The 19,760-nt window shown below is 33.2% G+C and overlaps 1 long non-coding RNA gene across 1 annotated transcript in view; it reads right to left on the bottom strand.

Annotated features, from left to right (window-relative positions):
* The window catches only part of LOC309960520, a 53,396-nt gene that overhangs the window by 27,250 nt on the left and 6,386 nt on the right, over positions 1-19,760 (bottom strand). The window contains exon 3 of the long non-coding RNA XR_014326134.1: positions 2,442-2,571. This is a non-coding gene — a long non-coding RNA (uncharacterized lncRNA). The remainder of the gene's footprint in view (positions 1-2,441; positions 2,572-19,760) is intronic.

Below are 19,760 nucleotides of genomic sequence, written 5' to 3'. Positions count from 1 at the left end.
AATGAGTGTCAGTAGCTTAAAAGAAAATCTCAGAGAAGATAATAGAAAAGTTTTAAGAAACACTGCATAATCTATACTTTTGAAGTTGCAGCAGATATAATGTGGAAAAACATGTACATTGACCACTCTGAGACAAAAAAAATAAAAGATACAATTTCATGTAAGACAGTTTAGGAGTATCTTAACCAATTTGTTTTGCTCATATTTTCTTTCTTCTGCATGTACAAGTGTGATATATGATTAAAGTATTTGCTAAAATGTCTAAACAAGCCCTTTCAATACACAAAAATAAAAACAATATGTCATAGGCAAGCATTTTATCATAGTTTTAATTGGCAGTGTATACTTTTTTCTTTCTTAATGGATCATACCATAATGGAGCATCCTACAATTGATGGTACCTTAGATTGGATGAAATATAACATATGTACAGACCAAGCAGTAGGAAGATTATTTCCAAGTTCAATATAGGGATTTGTAAGACTTTAGTTCCTTTATAACTTTACTTCCTTAATTCTTTCTGATTAAATTATTGTAATGTTAAAGTACTGTTAAAGTAATTTTTACAATAAGAAAAATCTATTTTTTTAAAAAAGGATATATATTAAGCCAAAATGTGTACTGAAGGTATATTCTGGACTTCTTTCTTACATGGCAGAGTCTGCATTCAAATCTAGTTTGCTAATGTTTCTTTTCTATCACTCTTTTGGGTTAATCGACACTGTACACCTTAAATCAACCAGTGCTTCCTTTTCTCATAAAAGGACTGACAATTATTGACATTTCCTTTTTGTGGTTAAAATGCTTTTTAAATGATCTTAGTTAATAGGTAGGCTATATTTAAATTTGAATATTTTCCAAATTGATCTTGGCCAAAGGACAGGCCCAAAATCTTGCGTGTTCAGCTGAATATCTTAAGAAGCAAGATCATGATAGGCATTCAGGGGAACACATTCTTGGCCAATATACTCTGGATTAGAAGTGAGGATCACAGTTACAGGTCGAGGTCTCTTTAATAATATCCCTATTTGTCAGGATGAAGAGAAGGAGATAACACAGGAAGGGGCACATGTATAGTAATTACAAAAATTTCAGACACTGAAGTAATTTATATATATTTACTCATTTTATCTCTCCAACAAACCAGTACTATTATTATCTTCAACTTATACATATGGACTAGTGCAAGAAGAATTACTCGAAGAATGATAATAAATATGCATAATTGCAGAATGTAGACCTTTACAATTTTTATAGAGATATTCCCTAACTTTAGTGCCTGCCATGTGTGCCAGACACCATGAACTAAATAAATAAGACAACTAAAATTCTGAAAACAAGAAGAGAACCTTTTCTTTTAAATCTCCTGGATCATGGTTACTGAAAGGGTGTGGCTCCACTCAATCAGTGACATTCATAAAGTGAAAGAATTTTTGACATCACTTATTTTTTAAAAAAATCATTTCACAAATGAAAAGGTTGTGTCCCAGTGTAGACGGAAAGAGCCTACACTATCTATTGCTGCAAAATTTAGTGCCTTAAGACAAAAAACTTATTATGTCATAGTTTCTGAGGGTCAGGAATCCTTAGCCATGTGTTTTTGGCTCAGAGTCTCTCTCGAGGTTGCAGTCAAGCTGTTGGCTGGCTGGTCTGCATCTCTATGGATTCATGGGGCCTGGAGAATCTCTTTCCAAGCTCAGTCACATGGCTATTAGTATATTAGTAAGAGGTTTCAGTTCCTCACCATGAGGGACTCTCCATAAATCTTCCCCCAAATCAGGCGATAAGATAGAGACAGAAAAGGGGAGAGAAAGAGAGAGAGGGAGAGGGAGGGAGGGAAGTGGGGGCGGGGGTGAGAGGGAGAGGGAGAGGGAGAGGGAGACGGGGGGAGAGAGAGAGAGAGAGAGAGAGAGAATCCAAATTGGAAGCTGTCTTATAACTTAAGCTCAGAAGTGATATCCCATCACTTCTGCCATATCTGATTCATCAAATAACCTAACCCTAGTCATTTAACAGAAAGGGGTTGGATATCAGGAGGCATCAGGGGCAATTTTTAAGGCTGGTTACCACAGAGCTCTTGACTTGGAATCCAAAGATTTGAGTTAATAAAGTCATCTGGGTAGTAGAGGAAGATGAAAACCCACTCTTTCGTTATCCTTCCCAGAAGCTCCATGATTAGAAAAGATGCCCCTTGCCTTTTGATTTTAGAGGCACTGAATATCCTCCTGATTTTGTCTCATCCATGGGAGACATAAAGCAATAGTGTATTCGAGCAGTGAAGTGATGTACTGAATGCCCCCGTAAAATCCTGAATTCCCTTGCTTTGGTGTATTCTCCAGTTAAAGCAATGGATTTACTAGAAAAGCTTACTGTTAATCAGAAGCTGAGGCAGTTTTCTTAACAGGAGAAGCTGAACAGAGTAGCAAAGCAATTGTACTTACACCTTTGAAGTACCACATTCTCCATTCTTGTCAAAGTTTCCATTTATCCTCCTAGGATCCATGAAATAGTTTAGCTTTTCAAGGACTCATGAATTCCTCTTTGATGTTTTCCTGAGAAGTTTTCTACATGCTTCAAGACAAAACATTGAATTAAGTTAGCCTCAAGGCCAACCTACACACTATTCACATGCTGCTCTTTAGTCAATCTGAATTAAGCTACTAGGAGTGATATGTCTAGGATGACAATCAGGTGTGTGGCTTACTATTATAGAGAGAGGGTTTTGCATAGTGTAGACCTTATTTTAAGTTTGCTTCTTTAAACATGATTTTTTAATAAGACATACATTTTTTCAATGTATTACCAGGTACAATCACTATATACAGTTTTAGAATAGGATCACAATCAGGGAGAACTACAGCAAGCAAGAAGTATTTTTGTGCTAAGCTTTACTGCTCAGAGTGACTACATGGCATAAATGTAACATTTTTTCAATGTATTACCAGGTACAATCACTATATACAGTTTTAGAATAGGATCACAATCAGGGAGAACTACAGCAAGCAAGAAGTATTTTTGTGCTAAGCTTTACTGCTCAGAGTGACTACATGGCATAAATGTAGTTCAAACATCAGCCAGTTTCTTTATTCATTTTAAGAGATAGGCTCTTTTTTTATCTTACTGATTTTTCCCTGCTCATTATGGATCACTTCATCTTCCTTTGATTTGTTTCTCTTACTGACCTGGCACTTTGTGTAGGTGCTTCAATTCTCACTAATGGCAATTGCTGGCTATTGACCAAATATGACACGACCACTGAATCGAAAATTGTTACATCATTATAGCTCAATATTGGTAAATGCAGTTTTATACCATCCAAATTAGCTCTGTTGTTTGCAGTAGGGACCAGCGAGGACAAAATCATAATAAAAATGTCCAACAATACAATCACAGTTTAGATCTCTCCTAATACTATATGGTACAATAATTTTGCTTATCTAGAATTAAGTGAAGCTTCCACAAACATCACTGTACTTAATGAATATCTATTATCTATGTTTATTCACTGGGATTTTTATTGTACTTGGTAAAAGAACCGCAAAAATAAAATTAATCCTGTATCGTAACTATTGGCCGCTGAATAAACAAACCAAGGAAAACACTGATTTTTGTCTATGTTTTTTCTTTTTTAGATGCTGCATTTGACAAGACCAATGTTCTCAAGGACAGTAATTGTTATTTAGCCCACTCTGTCAGTATTGAGCAGCAGAAAACAGATAATTACACTGACTGTTCTCTAACCTGTTTCTGTGACCTACAGGAGTTACTGATTCCTTTTTTCCCAAAGGTTGCATTTGAATTATAACATATTCTACAGAATATATGCCTGTAGCAGAAAATAAAAATATAACCTTTGTGAAATGTGCATGGTTTAGAAACATGGATAGTCAGATATAGGATGGGTGAGGCATAAGAAATGATAAGAGAGAAGCAGCTAAAACAAAATCTAAAAATCCAAGAGTATTCTATGGTTTTTGTTCACAATTATGAGAGCCTCAGAAAGATGTATACATCTTATAACAGGACACACTAGTAGGGACTACAGGAAATATAAGATGCAAAACCATGTGTTAAGATTTTATTCAAATTATCGGTTACAAACCTTTTTCTTTCTTGGCTTGAGCATATAACTACATAATCATTTATATAAATGAGGTAAATCAACATTTTCTTATTGACTTCCTTTCTCATTCTCCTCAGGTTTTTACTATACCTTTACCACTCTCCTTGAATCCCTAACCTGCCTCTTGACTGTCACCCTCACCTTGGCCTTCAAACATGGTCAGTCCTTTCCACTCAGAAAATGGAGGAAATAATTCGTGTTTTTCAGTTTCCATTCTTCCTCCTCTTCTGATATAGACTCTCAAGAACAATCTCTACCCACTTTTTTCATGCTTATGCCTTCCAGTGTCTTGAATCCACTGCACTGCTATTTCTTTTCCTCTAGCACTCCAGAGAAACTCTATGAAATTGACCTCTGGATGATCAAATAGACTTTATTTTTCACCTGCCTTGTTTTCTTTGTCATATCTGTCTTATTGGACATTCTGTCTTCTTTTAGCTTAACTGCCAGTACTATTTTGATTTTCCTTCTTATCACTATTATTTACCTGGCTGGTTTAGCATTAGTTTTTCATCTGCTCCCTTCCCCAGAGATGAACAATATCTTTGTTCCTGTTATGGTCTGTCTACAGTCCCTTCCATGATAGCAACTACAAAAATTATTTCTCCAATATTAAACTTTCTCCTGAGTGCAAAGTTCATTTTAATTCACCTACCGAATTCTGAACATCTATATAGTTCTCCAATAGAAAATTCAAGTATATTATTCACAAAAATAGTAACAGTAATAATAGTAATAATAATATTATGATAGAAATAGTAATCCATTTCACATATGTTAGCTGTTTTAATCTCCATAAAAACCCCTTGAGAGGAATTACTCTACATGTTTTACCATGAATAAAACTAACAATCAGGTTAAGTAACATGCACAATGTCAAAAAAAAACCAGTAAAGGTAAGTACAGTGATTATAATTCAAGTCTATCTAACTGCTAAATTCCACTGCTTCCGCAAACAAATTTTATATACAATGAAACCTGTCTTTCCACTTTGTTTAAAACTCAGGTAATGACTTCAGCATCCACCAATCACTCATACTTGAAATCTAAGAGACTGCTCTGACCACTCCATCTCTAACAATACCCACCTTCAACTTGTTTACGGTTTTTGATAAATGGGTACCAAAACTGTGTTTAAATAAACTCCCTGCTTCCATTTTCTCTTCTAGTACCACTTGCTCAACACTTTCTTATCTCAGCTCTCTCTAAATCATCTTTTACTCACTTCCTGAATTATCATTCGTTAACATAAACCTTTTCATATTAGTTCCTTGAACAAAATCTTTAAATTATTTTAACTGCAGACCGGATAAAGCCCATACTCCCAATCCTCTCATTCACGTATCTATTATTATTTCTAGTTGTACCCCTTGCCACTCAGTTCCATGCCTTTTTGGCTTTGCATTCACTCCATCATTGTTTGGTATGTGAATATGCCAGTCACTTTCACACCTTCCCTTATTCTTTTGCTCATGTTCTTCCTTCTGTCCTTATTTTCTTTCCTGACTAGAAATCCAGCTCATCACTATTCATCACTGATACGTTTGGATTTGAATAGGTCAGTTACGTGCCTATCTCCCAAAATAAACTGACGGGTTTTCAAGGGCATGAGTAAGGTATTCATTTTCACAACTCTCCTCTTTTTCCCCTGTAGACCCTGTCATCTAGAACTTCTTGCACATGAAAGCTCAGACTGAAATCATTGTTTCACGGCTACAGTGGGATAATAAGAGAAATTTTCAACATTCATATATGAAGTTTTGAGATCCTGGGAAGACTATAAAAGTGAGAATAATCGTAATAACTACCTTTTTAATAAATTACAATGTGACAATGACATACACAAAAATCCCACCATTGTACCATACAGTAACATTTCAGAACACATATAACGTGAAATTGATCTTAAAAATTTTTAGATATAGAAAAACAGATTATACACAAAGGATGGGAGATCAGAAATGCATCACACTTCTCAAAATCTATAGCTATTTATGTTTTCTAAAAATTAAGGACACCACAAGGAAAATACAAATTTGACACAAAAACATTCAAATCATGAAAGGGAAAAATGAAAAGATGTTTTATTTTAGCAAAATTAATAAAAGACAAGAACCCATAAGAAAGCCTAATAAACATGAAATGTAAAATCAACTAGGATAAATAATACAAATAAAAGGTTATTAAAATAAGTGTAAATAAGATTTTTAAACTTTTATATATTATTAAAGAAAAAGAGGAAAGTATCAATAAACCTACGTAAATGTAATTTATACTAGAAAAACAAAAAATGAGCAAATAAATAAATACATAGGCAAAAATATAACAGATAAATGTAAACAAAAAATATTGTAAGATGGCAGTTTTATATTAGATGACACAGTACTCAAGAAAAAAATTTTATTTTGCAGTAATGGAACAAATGTGAAGCTTTCAAAATGGGAAAAGCTACAATATTATAAACAATTACAAACATAAATTCTTTTAATATAGCAGCAAAATATACAAAGCAAAAGTATTAGAAACAATGACTGTTTGTCACCCTTCCTCCCTCCATCCAAAAAGAATTCATGTTAGGAGACAATAACTTATTTACCTCAGAATTCAATAGGCTGAGGAGACAAATGATACAAGAAATTTAAGTATCATCCTTAATATCCCTAGAATTCTATATCATACCCTGAATATATATTCTTTTAAAATTGACAAATATTATTTATAAAATCAGTTATGTCTTTTGCCACAAAAAAAATCTCAAAATTTCCAAGTAATAACTATAAAGTCAACATTCCCTTATTTCAATGTATATAATAAAACATATTTTTAAAATTAATATAAAACAGAGAATTTTAAAAAATCAATCCTCTAAATAAATTTTCCTAAAAGAGAAAACTAAATTTTAAAAAATCTGCTTGAAATTAATATTGATGAAAACTTTATATGGAATACCTATAGGATTCAGCCAAAGCTCAATGTAGTAAAAAATGTGCACAGTAACTCATTTAATTAGAAAGAGATGTTGAAAATAAATGAATTATGCCCTTAAGAAGGTAGATAAAAAGCAATAAAATACATTGGATGAATTTAGGTGGATGACATTAAGGTGGATTTTAAAAGTAAAACCCCTCAAAAAAGTTAATGTGTAGTCCACTTGTTTATTTTCATTTTTGTTGCCTGTCCTTTTGATGTCATACCGTAAAATCATTGCCAAGATCAATGTCATGAAGCTTTTCCCCTACATTTTCTTCAAGAAGTGTTACATTTTCAGGTTTTAAATATTTAATCCATTTTGAGTTGATTTTTGCATATCATGTAAAATAAGGGTCCAATTTCATTCTTTTACATGCGAATACCCATTTTTCCCCAAACCATTTGTTGACGAGACTACCCTTCCCTCCTTGTGTATTCTTGGTGCTCCTGTCAAAGATCAAGTGACCATATATGCATGGATTTACTTCTTGATTCTCTATTCTGTTCTATTGGTCTATAAATCTGTTTCTAATGCCAGTACCATACTGTTTTGATTACTGTAGCTTGATAATATATTTTGAAATCAGGAACTCGGATACCTACAGCCTTGCTATTTCTCAGGATCAATTTGGTTATTCATAGTCTTTTGTGGTTCCATATGAATTGTAGAATTGTTTTTTTCTAATTCTGCAAAAAAATGACTTTGGGACTTTGACTACATCAAACATAAAAATCTCTGCATTGCAAAGCAAACAATCAAGGGAGTGAAAAGGTACCTACTGATTGGGAGAAAATATTTTCAAATCATTTATCTGAGAGGGGTTAACCTCCCAAATATATAAGGAACCCCTATAACTCAATAACCACAAAACTAATAATTCAATTTAAAAATGGGCTAAAGACTTGAATAGACATTTCTCCAAAGAAGATAGCATACAAATGGCCAACAGATATATGAGAAATCATCAGGGAAATGCAAGTCAAAATCACAGTGAGATATCACCTTACATCTGTCAGGATAGCTATTATCAAAAAAAAAAAAAGACAAGTGCTGGTGAGCATATGGAACAATGGGAACCCTTGTACACTGTTGGTGGGAATGCAAAGTGGTGCAGTCACTATGGAAAACAGTATGAAGTTCCTAAAAATTAAAAAATAGAGCTACCATATGATCTAGCACCCCCACATCTGTATATATGTCCAAAAGAATTGATATCAAAGAGATAATAGCACCCCCATATTCATTACAGCACTATTCACAACAGGTAAGGTATGGAAACAAACTAAATGTCCATGGACAGATGAATGGGTAAAGAAAATGTGGTATTATACACACAATGGGATACTACTCAACTTTAAAATATAAAAGAAGAAGGAAATTCTGCAATTTGTGATGACATTGATGGACTTTGAGGAAATTATGCTAAGTGAAATAAGCCAGACATAGATAAATATTTCATGATTCTACTTACATGAGGTACCTAAAATAGTCAAATGCATAAAATCAAAGATTGGAATGATGGTTACCAGGAGCTGAGAGGAGTAGGAAATAGGGAGTAATTAATCAATAGGTACAAAGTTTCAGTTAAGCGAGATGAATAAATGTTAGAGAGCTGTGCACAACACTGTACCTATAGTCAACAACAGTGTATTGTACACTTAAAATTTGTTAAAATGAAAAATCTCAAGTTAAGTATTTTTACCACATTTTTTTTAAAAGCACGGTTAATAAGACTAAGAGCTGGAATTCTGAAATGACCAACAAAATAGACAAACTCTTAGTGAGCAAAGAAAAAAATCAAAGAGAAATGAAAAGTAAACACTATCAATTATAACAGGGACATAATGACAGATATGAATAAGATTAAAAAATATATGGGAATAAAATTGTATTAGGATGTTAAATTTAGAAATAGTTATATAAGAAATATATAGTAACATAAACTACCAGAGCTGATTGAAAACCGTAGAAAAGGTAAATAAACCAAATTATATAAAATAAATGGAAAAGTTAACAAATGATCTACCTTGACTTATTCCAAGTTATTTAAAATATTTAAGAACATAAATAAAAAATAATTGCTCTCCAATGTATTTTAGAAATCTATTTGAACTCTGACACCTAATGCTAACAAACATAGCAAAAAAAAAAAAATCATAGACTCATTTGATTCACAAAGGTGCAGTGGCTTTGCATTTTACAAGAGGATTAGGTTCTGAACTCAGTCTCTAAGGTAAAAATCTGTTTTTTAATATTTGAAATTACCCTGAAGACCCCCTTAAAATGCTCATAACAACATGTTTCTTTGTGTTTGTAAACCTTGTCAATACTATATCTCAGTATGTACAGCAGATTATAGCTTAGTAAATATTTGCTTTGCATTTAGGGGCCCTGGTCATTGAAAAATACATACGCTTAAACACCAGAACAAAAATTTATCTTAGAAAAGTCTTCCACAATGAGAGGCAAACAGGAACTGAATTCATCTGAATAGAGAGATTCCTATCTTCCCTCATAAAGCTAATTTCAGAGAATGTATGCACTGAATGGAATGGCAGAAAGAATTGACCATACTAGTTAAGATTTAGCATTTAGTAATTTTGCACTTGAAGGAAACTTACTTATCATGATAAACCCATACCCAGAAAACAAATGCAAAACTCTGTGTACTTATATGTAGTACACTAGAACCAATATCATTTAAGTGAAAAAAAGAAAAGAAAAGGAAAAGACAGAAGCAATGACATCCATTAACATCAGGAGAATTCCAGAGTTTGGCATTGCACTGGCGTTCATGATTGAAGCAATATTTCAACTGAAATAAATAAGAATTAAAACTTTTTTAAAATGAGGCAAATTTCATTATTTCCAAAAATATAATACTAAATTGGAAAAATAAAATTACACTAAGAAAAAAATGCTATGAGATATTCTAGGGGAGCTTAGTAACTAGTGGCAGGCCCAATATCAATATACTGAAATTAATGTCTTTTTCATAAACTATCAAAAAATTGTTTTGAAAGTAAGAAAATAATTGAAATCCATAATAGCAGCAAAAACTATAAAAGACATAGGAATAAACCAAACAAGAAATGTGTAAGATCTCTGAAAATAACTGTAAATCTTTTGTTACAAATATAAAAGTTAAGGGAAATACATACTGTACTTTTAGATGAGAAGATTCCATATCATAAAAATATAAAATGACTCAGAGTAAATGCCAAACTCAATCAAATTCTCAGAGGGTTTTTATGGGGTTAGGGGGAGAAAAACAAATTTATTCAACAGCTTATCTGGATGAGCAAATGCTCAAGAATAGCCAGGAAATTTTTGAAAAGGAAGAAAATAAAAATAAATGTGATATTATGCAATAATGGACAAACGGATGAAAAAAGTAACTGAGGAGTTAAGAAAAGGGCACATACATATATGGGGAATTAGTATGTGGAAAAGAGAAAATTTCGTTTCAACAGGGAATAAATAATATGAGGATGGGGCTTCCCTGGTGGTGCAGTGGTTGAGAGTCCGCCTGCCGATGCAGGGGACACGGGTTCGTGCCGCGGTCCAGGAGGATCCCACATGCCGCGGAGCAGCTGGACCCGTGAGCCATGGCTGCTGAGCCTGCACGTCCGGAGCCTGTGCTCCGCAACGGGAGAGGCCACAACAGTGAGAGGCCCGCGTACCGCAAAAAAATAAAAATAATAATAATAATAATATGAGGATCATTCCGGCCGTATATCATAATGAAAAATAAACTATAAATGATTTAACAAATAAGAATTTTATGTAAAATATAGTATTAGAAAAATATTTTTGAATATTCCTGAGATAAAACACTTTTCTAACCAAGATATGAACATGTCATAAAAGAAATGTGATAGATATGACAGTAAAATTTTAAAGTTCTATATATTACCAGAGCTTAAAACAAAGTTAAAAGAAGTGATATAAGAAGAAAAATATTTTCAACATATATAACATTAAAGAGTTAATATCCATAGGGGCTTCCCTGGTGGCGCAGTGGTTGAGAGTCCACCTGCCAATGGAGGGGACACGGGTTTGTGCCGCGGTCCAGGAGGATCCCACATGCCGCGTTGAGGCTGGGCCCGTGAGCCATGGCCACTGAGCCTGCGTGTCCGGAGCCTGTGCTCCACAACGGGAGAGGCCACAACAGTGAGAGGCCTGCGTACCGCAAAGAGTTAATATCCATGATATATTAAAAAGTCCTACAAAGTCACAGTGAAACAGATTCTTCTAGAAATCTAGAACCAATTCTCAAATGAAGTGCAAAGACGAAAGCACAAGAATATTACTGTATTGTTTCTAATGACAAAATATTAAGAACAACCCAAACATATGTCAGAGCATTTTGTATATTTCATAGTGAGAATGTCTCATAGAGTAAGCAATGTGAAAGATCCAGGTTTTTTTTTTATATTCTTCCCAATACTTTGTAATGTCAGTCTCTAAGTTTAGCCATTTTGGTAGCTGTGTAGGGTTATCCAATTACTGTTTTAACTTACATATCTTTTATGGCTATTGGATTGAGCTCCCTTTCATACATTTATTGCATATTCTCTTTTGTGAAGAACTTGTTCAAGTTTTTTACTCATTTTTCCAGTTTGATTGTCTTTTCCTTATAGATCTATAGGCGCTCTCTCTATATATTTAGATATGAGTTCCTTGATGAAAATATGAATTGAAATATCTCCTCTCAGAGTGCCTTTTCACTCTCTCAGTGGTGTCTTTTCATAATAGAAGTTCTTAGATTTAATGAACAGCAACATCAACAGAACATCAACAGAAACGAATGCATATCCACAGAATGACATGTACAAAAATGGTCACATTAGCTTTATTCATAATAGTCAAATTTAGAAACCAAATGCCCATCAATAAGAGAATGGGTTAAATAAGTTGTAGTATATTCATACAATGGAAAGCTGCATTTATAAAAAAAACAAAATTCAGCCAAACACAACAATAGAGATCAATCTCAGAACTATGGTTAAAACATCCACTCTAACAGCACAAATAGATCTACACTCTAGGACAGTGATGGGTTGATTAGATAAGATAGACCAAAATGCATACCATCTAATTCCAATCATGTGATATTTAGCAACAGGCAAAATTATTCTATGGTGAGAGAAGCCAGAATATTGTTTACCAGTGGTTCTCAACTGGGGATGATTTTGTCCCCCATGGGACATCTGACAATCTCCAAAGACATTCTTTATTGTCAATACAGAGGGAGGGGTTGCTATTGCCATCTAGGATTAAAGGGCAGAGATACTGCCTATTAGATATTGTCTTTTCTTTTTTGTGCATTACATTGGACAGATATATAAGAAGCAATGGTGAATAATTAATTTAATTAAATCTATTAGTGTCTACAAAGCAAACATCAAAATTGGAAATAGAAAGAGGGAAGGAAGGGAGGGAAGGAGAGAGGGAGGGGGGAGGGAGGGAGGAAGGCAATTTCTAAATACGGTAGAACTAAAACTGATTCATTATAACTTTCCAGAGGAATATAGGCAGTGATGGGAAAGAGAGAATGAGGCAAGAGTTCTTTTTTTTAATACTTAGTATTTCTGCTTGATTCTTCTTTATAATTTCTTGTTCCTCCTTCATGCTACCAACATTCTCTGTTTTCTGAGGATATTTATTATGTTTATTTTAAATTATTGAACTACCTGCTCTATTAATTCTGGTTTGTCTAGGTCATAGTGTGTTATTTTTCTTTTATAGCTGTGATCTTCAATTTCTGTTGTTGTTTTTTTTCTTCCAGTAAATTCTGGGAGGTGGAGAAAAATCTAGGGATGCATTAACTTTGGCCATTCCAGATGGTTTGAAGGATGCAGAATGCCCAAGGCAGAGGGTACCTGTGATATCTCAGCATTTAAGCACCCTCAAAAGGTGGCATTAATATTTAGGAAATATCTTTATAGCTCTCGCAGGGCACTACTCTTACAAGAGCTTACTCCAAAATGTAGTGGTTCTCAAATTTGACTGCACATTATAATAACCTGGGGTGCTTTACAAAATATGCCTGAGTCCCAAACCCCAGAGAATCTCACTTACTTGGTTTTAGTTGTGGCCCTGGCATGAGAATTTCTTAAAGTTCCCCAGTTCTAATGTGTAGCCAAGACTGAAACTAGTTTTACAATCGGAAGATTCAACTTACAGAAAACAACCAATTGTTAATCTGTTTTAATCTTTTCCTAGTAGCAATACCCTCCTGTAGTGGTTCTTAAAACACAGTATGCTTCCAAATCACATAGTGGGCTTGGAAAATCTCAGATTCCTGGGTCCAGCCCAAAGTTTCTGACTCAATAGCTTGGACTGGTACCTGAGAATTTTCACTTCTAACACATCCCCAAGTGATGCTTATGCGATGGGCCTCATTCTCTAAGAGAACAACTGTTCTACTGTTGATATTTATACACATGCTTAATTTATAAAATGTACATTAATATGTTTCTGGTAACTGTTTTTCACTTTTTAAATAAAGTTATTTAAGCAGTAAAAACAGCATGAACAATTCAGTAAAAATAATTTTAATTTAATTTAAATGAATTAAAATTGATTTTTTAAAAGAAAACTGCTTGAAACTTTGGGGCACTCCAATTAAGCAGAAAAATCCTAGAATGCTGAAAAACTCACATTGGAAGTTACTGTTCTGACCTGAAAACTTGGAAATTATAAATAAAATCAGTAACCTCTGTAGTGACCTTAAAGTTTTTCTATAAATATTCTTAATTTTCTTAGCACTTGAAAAATAAAACCTTGAATACATCATTTCTTAACAGGTTCCAGTGAAATATAATGTTAAACGTTGTAATAATCAAAGGAGAGTTTGAGCTATTATCTTTTGATTTGTCTGCATTACATAAACCCAATAAAATAATTGCTTCGGAGAATTTTTTATGAGGATTACTCCTGGAACAACTTATACTGAGAGTTTATTAAACCACCTTGGAGATATAGGATAATAGTTTTTTGTTCTATTAGATCACATAATTCTAATAATGCTAAACCATAAATTGATTTATGTAATTGATAGTTTCAGATCATATGATATAGATTTGTGTGTTGCACTTTAACACTGCATATTATAGTTTATAGCTAAAAGTTTTAAAATTGTTAATAATAATTAAATATTTTAGATGTGACTACTGCCCCACTGCCTAATGATGTACTTTTTATGTTTCTAAGCTATGTGAGGCAGAAGCTTCAAAGCTACAGTCTATACAACTTCCATTTTTCAAAGAGGAATTCTGCACGTAAGTCATTCTTACATGGAAGCCTAACATGTAGGTATGTAGCATTACACTGCTGAGAATCTTGCTTTCATAGAAGGCAGTCCAAAAATGATAATGAAAACTCTCCAGTTAAAGCAAACCATTTTACTGAATTTAAACTTAGTGGGTTAGAAACTTGAAATGTTTTTGTTTTTTTTTTCTGCTCCTTGCCTTCAACTATCCTCTTTTTCTACCTTTCTCCTTAAGGACATCTAATTAAATATTTTTCTGAAATACATCTGTTTAAAGTTCAAAGAAAGTTGCTCTTAAATATATGAATCGATTTTTTTGCACAGTTTAAAATTATTTAGAAATATATTAGATAGGATGTGTTACAGAACTATCTAATTTGAGGGTTTGAGTTGTATTATGTATTGACAAATCAGAGTTTTAGATAATTTTACACAAAAATATTGCCCTCACAAAATACGTTTAACAAAACGGGACAGTATTGTATGAGTGAGATTTTTGTGTTTCTAAAATTCTCTGCTCTTAAGAGTTTTACATTGAAAGATAAATTGTTTAAATGAGATGCATACAAGAATGTGAGAGTAAATGCAGCTTCAAGTTAAGCTAAGGTTTCAAAATAAAAACAACAAAACAACAAAATGAACAAAAGCAAACAAACCTACAAAAGCAAACAAACTTACAGTCACTATCCACTCCTCATCTTGTTTGTTCCTATCATGTCACTTTTTTTTCAATATTCATATCAGCTTTGGCTACACCCTAGCTCACATCGCAGAAAGCTTGGCTGAGATTTTACATTTTAACCATTCAATAAACATTCCCAGGTATGAGACCAATCTTAGTGCCAGTTCCAAATTCATTGTAATGAATTATGAATGGCCTACCTTGGGTCAGGTGCCCACCTAGAACTTGCCAGATGTGGATCAAAAGTGGGGTCAGACTGCCCAGTGACCATGGAAGTGTGAGTGTGAAGCATCTTCCAAAGAGGAGGTACTGAAGATGTTCATGCAGTGCTCATACAGGTTTGATAAATTCAAAGGATGAATGAATGAATGAATCACACTAAAGCATAAAATCTATTTTAAAAGTTCTCATCAATAAGGTCTGATATATCCAGGAATGGAAAGTATTTTTCCCCTGGTGATAAGCAAGATAATAATTAAAGCATCATCAGAGATTGACATCATTCTTGGATACTTGTTTTCCTTTCTTTTCCCTCTGCTGTATTTGTCTTGACTTTAAAGTACAGAATTGGCTTTTCATCATTGTTTCTTCTGTTGTGAGAGAATATGTAGTTTTCACGTGACACGATGTTCAGTGTATGTTTTTAGAACTGCTATATTTATTAGTATCCTCCAGTGATGCACACCAAACAGAGTTGTTTGTTTAAAAAACATAGGAACAGTGCAGATATTAAATAATGGAATTCCTAGTTTCTACTTCCCTTAACTGCCTTTACCTAATTTAGTGAAGTTTTCTCGCACAGACCCAATAAGATGTATGAAAATTTTAATTAATAGTTCTATACATATTCTATAATTTTTCAGAGGTTTTTCTTGAAGCTGCAGTGCACTAAGCCAGGATGCAGGCCAAGTGTAGGGTAAATGTCTTCAAAAGAAACATAAGTAAAACCAAACCAAGAAGTATGCCAAGAAGTAAATGAATAAGTAGAGTGCATAAGCAGGAGAGTGATGCTGGATAAATATCTGAGCTACATCATGAGCTTGTGGCTTGTGATCATTTATTTGATATGCCAAGGTGGGTGGATGTACCACCTGGTTCCATTTAGAAGTTTTAGGCACAGGCTAATCTCCTCCTCCCCCACCTTTAGGACCCACTCAGCAGATTTATACACACTCTGGGGCATTCCTGAGGTTACAGGTAGGTTGCCATCATAGTTTTATTTTACTGTACCCTTCCTACAAAATCAAAATTGGAAATTGCAATAGCGTTCATGGGAAGGAAATACTTCTTTGACTATCTCCCATATTCCGCTTCTTAGTATGCCTATGCTGATTGCTGGTAGTGATCATGAGCATGGAAGCCTGATTAGCATATCCTTACTAGGGTATTTAATTATAAGATTAATAAATAATTAATTAATTACTTGGGTATCTTTATTAGCATAATAAGGAATCCTTGTTAGGACTGCAACAAAATATTTATATAGCAAATATATCTGATGATGATTTTTAAAGGAAAATTCCTAATTTTTTTAAGCTGCAGATTTACATATTTGCTCAATGATTCTTGTCATCCTTTGAGATGAGCGTTATGGATATGCTACATCATTTTCAACTTTAAATTAGATGGGTTTACTTGATATAACAGGAAGAATCATTCACTACTGTGAATGATTAACCATGGCAAAACTAGTTTTCAGACCAGTTACAAATTTCATTATGGCTTAAATAATTTTTAATGGTATCGTACTCATAAAATCGATCTTTGCTGCATAAATCTGGTAGTTATATTAACTCCATTTAGAATAAGAAAAAACAGTTACTTTTAATTTTAAACTTTTTTCCTTACTAACAAAAGGTTCAATTTTTAAAAATCTAAACGCCTTATAGATGTAGGAAGTAAGTCCTTTTATTATCCAACTGTTTGCTGACGGATAGCACTAGTGACAGAGTAGAAAACATTGTGTGGTACAAAAGGGCCCAATTTTAAAAATCAGGAGGTTTAAGCTTAGTCATGCCTTCAGTATTTTTGTCCACTAAAAAATTTATAGAACCTCTCTAGACATTCCTCTTCTCTTCAACAAAATTTAGAGGATTACATTTACTTCTATATAGTATGTAAGAATTCTAAGACTCTACAGATATATGAAAATCTATTTAGTGTTAATTTTTTTTCCTTCAAGTAATGGAATTTGATTAACCTGAAGAATTTTCACTATATCTTTCTATCTAGAGAGCTGTGGTATATGAATAAAAGAAACATTATTACTACTATTCAAAATTAGAAATCTTACTTTTTATTCATTCTGTATATTAACCTATATTTACTGAACACCAACCACATGCAGGCATACTTGTTAAATACAAAGGCAGTGAAAAATTCCTGTCCTTGAAGAGTTTACACAAAAGTTTCATACTGCCGACCAATGAGTTCTACAGCTTACACATATATTTGATTTGGTGTGCAGTGTTGACTGCACAGTGTTTTTTTGATATTTTTATTTATTTTACTTGCTAATTAAAAAGTGATGTCACATAAATATATGAATTTATGGTTTATTTTGAGAAAAAAATCAACTTATGCTTTCTTGTCTTGTATGATGAAAACTGACTAAAAGTAAATGACATCTACTTTTAGACAGGACCATCAATCCCTAGTTGATTATATATGCATTTACCTACCCACCCCCAGCCTCATTTAGGTTTAACCGCTGATCTACAAACATAAAATTAATTGGGAAAATATCTCACTGAGAGAAGCCATACTGAGCCAGCTAAGTATGCTGTAAGAGTTTCATGTTAATGCTAAGATAGCCAATATATATACCTAAGAAATGATTTTGTCAAGAGATAGGCATAAAGGATGGGATAAAGAGAAAGACATAATACAGTTAATAAACTTGTGAGAATCAAGGATATAAGACAATTTGATCATTTAGTTTATAAGACATTTCACAGCATATGAATTAATTTTTGTGTTAGGCTATTTATCAATGAATTCAGCCCAGGGAAATTCTATGCAGGCACATTTCAAATATTAACAATACTGGCCATTTCCTCACCGTTGAATTCTACCAAAGTGTTTAAATATAAATAAGCCTTTAGGACAAACTTAAAGAACCAATAGGAAAGAAGGAAGAACTGTAAAGAGAATAGTAATATTAATCTGAATCAAAGGAGGAGGAGGCAAAGAGAAGGGGATGGTGTATGTAGAAAGAAAAAGAAAATAAAAATCATGACAGAGAAACAAAAAGTGCTATTTCACATGCCCCACTAGCACTTGGTGACTATTTGGTTTACTGCCAGCTAAAAAATGCAGGAAAATAAAATAAAATAATAATTTTAGTTTACAAGGTAGTAGCATTCTAAATTAGTATGTAAATACTTATTATGTTTGGCTGCATCTTTCTGTTTAGCTTACAGTTTTTAAACTCCTTACTATTAAAAAAAAATCAAAAAGTTTGGAAACAACCTAACTGTTCATCAACAAGGACTTGATTAAAATAATGTCCTTATTATGGAAAACTTTGTAATAATAAAATCAGCCAGAGCTGATTTATCTTTCAGTTAGTCACAATAGACATAGTGCCTAAGGCTCACCAGTACTTTTAGGGACCCATGAAAATGTGCTAATTTAAATTTCTTTTAAAATCAGAAAAAATAAATATAATAATAATAAATAATAATGAACCCAACCTTGATTATATTCATCTTTATACCAACACAGTCATAAAATAGAACATTATTATTATTACTATTACCATTACTGTTAGTATTACTATTATTTATGGAGAAAGGGGTCAAAGAAGGCAAAAGAACCTAGGGCTCACAAAAATCACAATTCAGCCCTGAATAAAACAGTATGACAAATCTCATGATGTACTGATATGGAAAGATCTCCAAGGTATTTTAAAAAATAACACCAACGGAAAAGCAAAGTACCAAACTGTATGTAAAGAATACTACCATTTCATTTGTGTTAAAAAGGACACTTTTATATAACTTGTATACATATGTTTATCACTGGAAAATGCATGAGAAACTGAAAATATTTAGGCTCTGAGAGAGGAACTGTTTATCTGGTAAATAGGGATGGAAGACAGTTTTTCAGTAAATATTCTTTTGTACATTTTGAATTTTGAACCATATAAATTTAATATCTGTTCAAATAAAAATATTTTAAAATTTTAAAATATTTCTTAAAAATTTAAAAATATTTTTAAAGTATTTAAATAAAAATATTTAAAAACTAGTCAGTTTTCATCATACAGAAGCAACTGATCATTAGGAAGCACTTCTCTCTCTTACATGGCATCAAGTATATCCTTCCAAATTAATGAGCCATTTTAAGATATAATGCTTACTATCCCAATATCATATGCTCTTCCTGGAATGAAAAACACAAGTATATTGTCTCCAACAAATTCTAAATCTGGCTTCAGCTCTATCAAAGAATGGCAAGATCTGTTCACAAAGGCTTGCATATTTAATTGCCTTGGTGAATTTGGTTATTTTCTGAGGTGCCTGCCCTGTTTCTCAGCTTTAAGACATAAACTGCACCTCCTCCCCTGCCCTACTAATATCAACCACCACCCTATATTGCACTGAAGAGGCCCTAGAGAAGACAGTTGCAGACATATCTGTTACAGATTATAAACTTCATGACCCTATGATCCCAATGTCTCTTCATGCCTCAGTAAATTCCCACT

This window comes from Leucopleurus acutus (assembly GCF_964270905.1).
Source record: "Leucopleurus acutus genome assembly, chromosome: 3".
NCBI lineage: Eukaryota > Metazoa > Chordata > Mammalia > Artiodactyla > Delphinidae > Leucopleurus > Leucopleurus acutus.
Note: the sequence above shows the minus strand (reverse complement) of the source record. Positions and strands in the feature narration are given on the sequence as shown.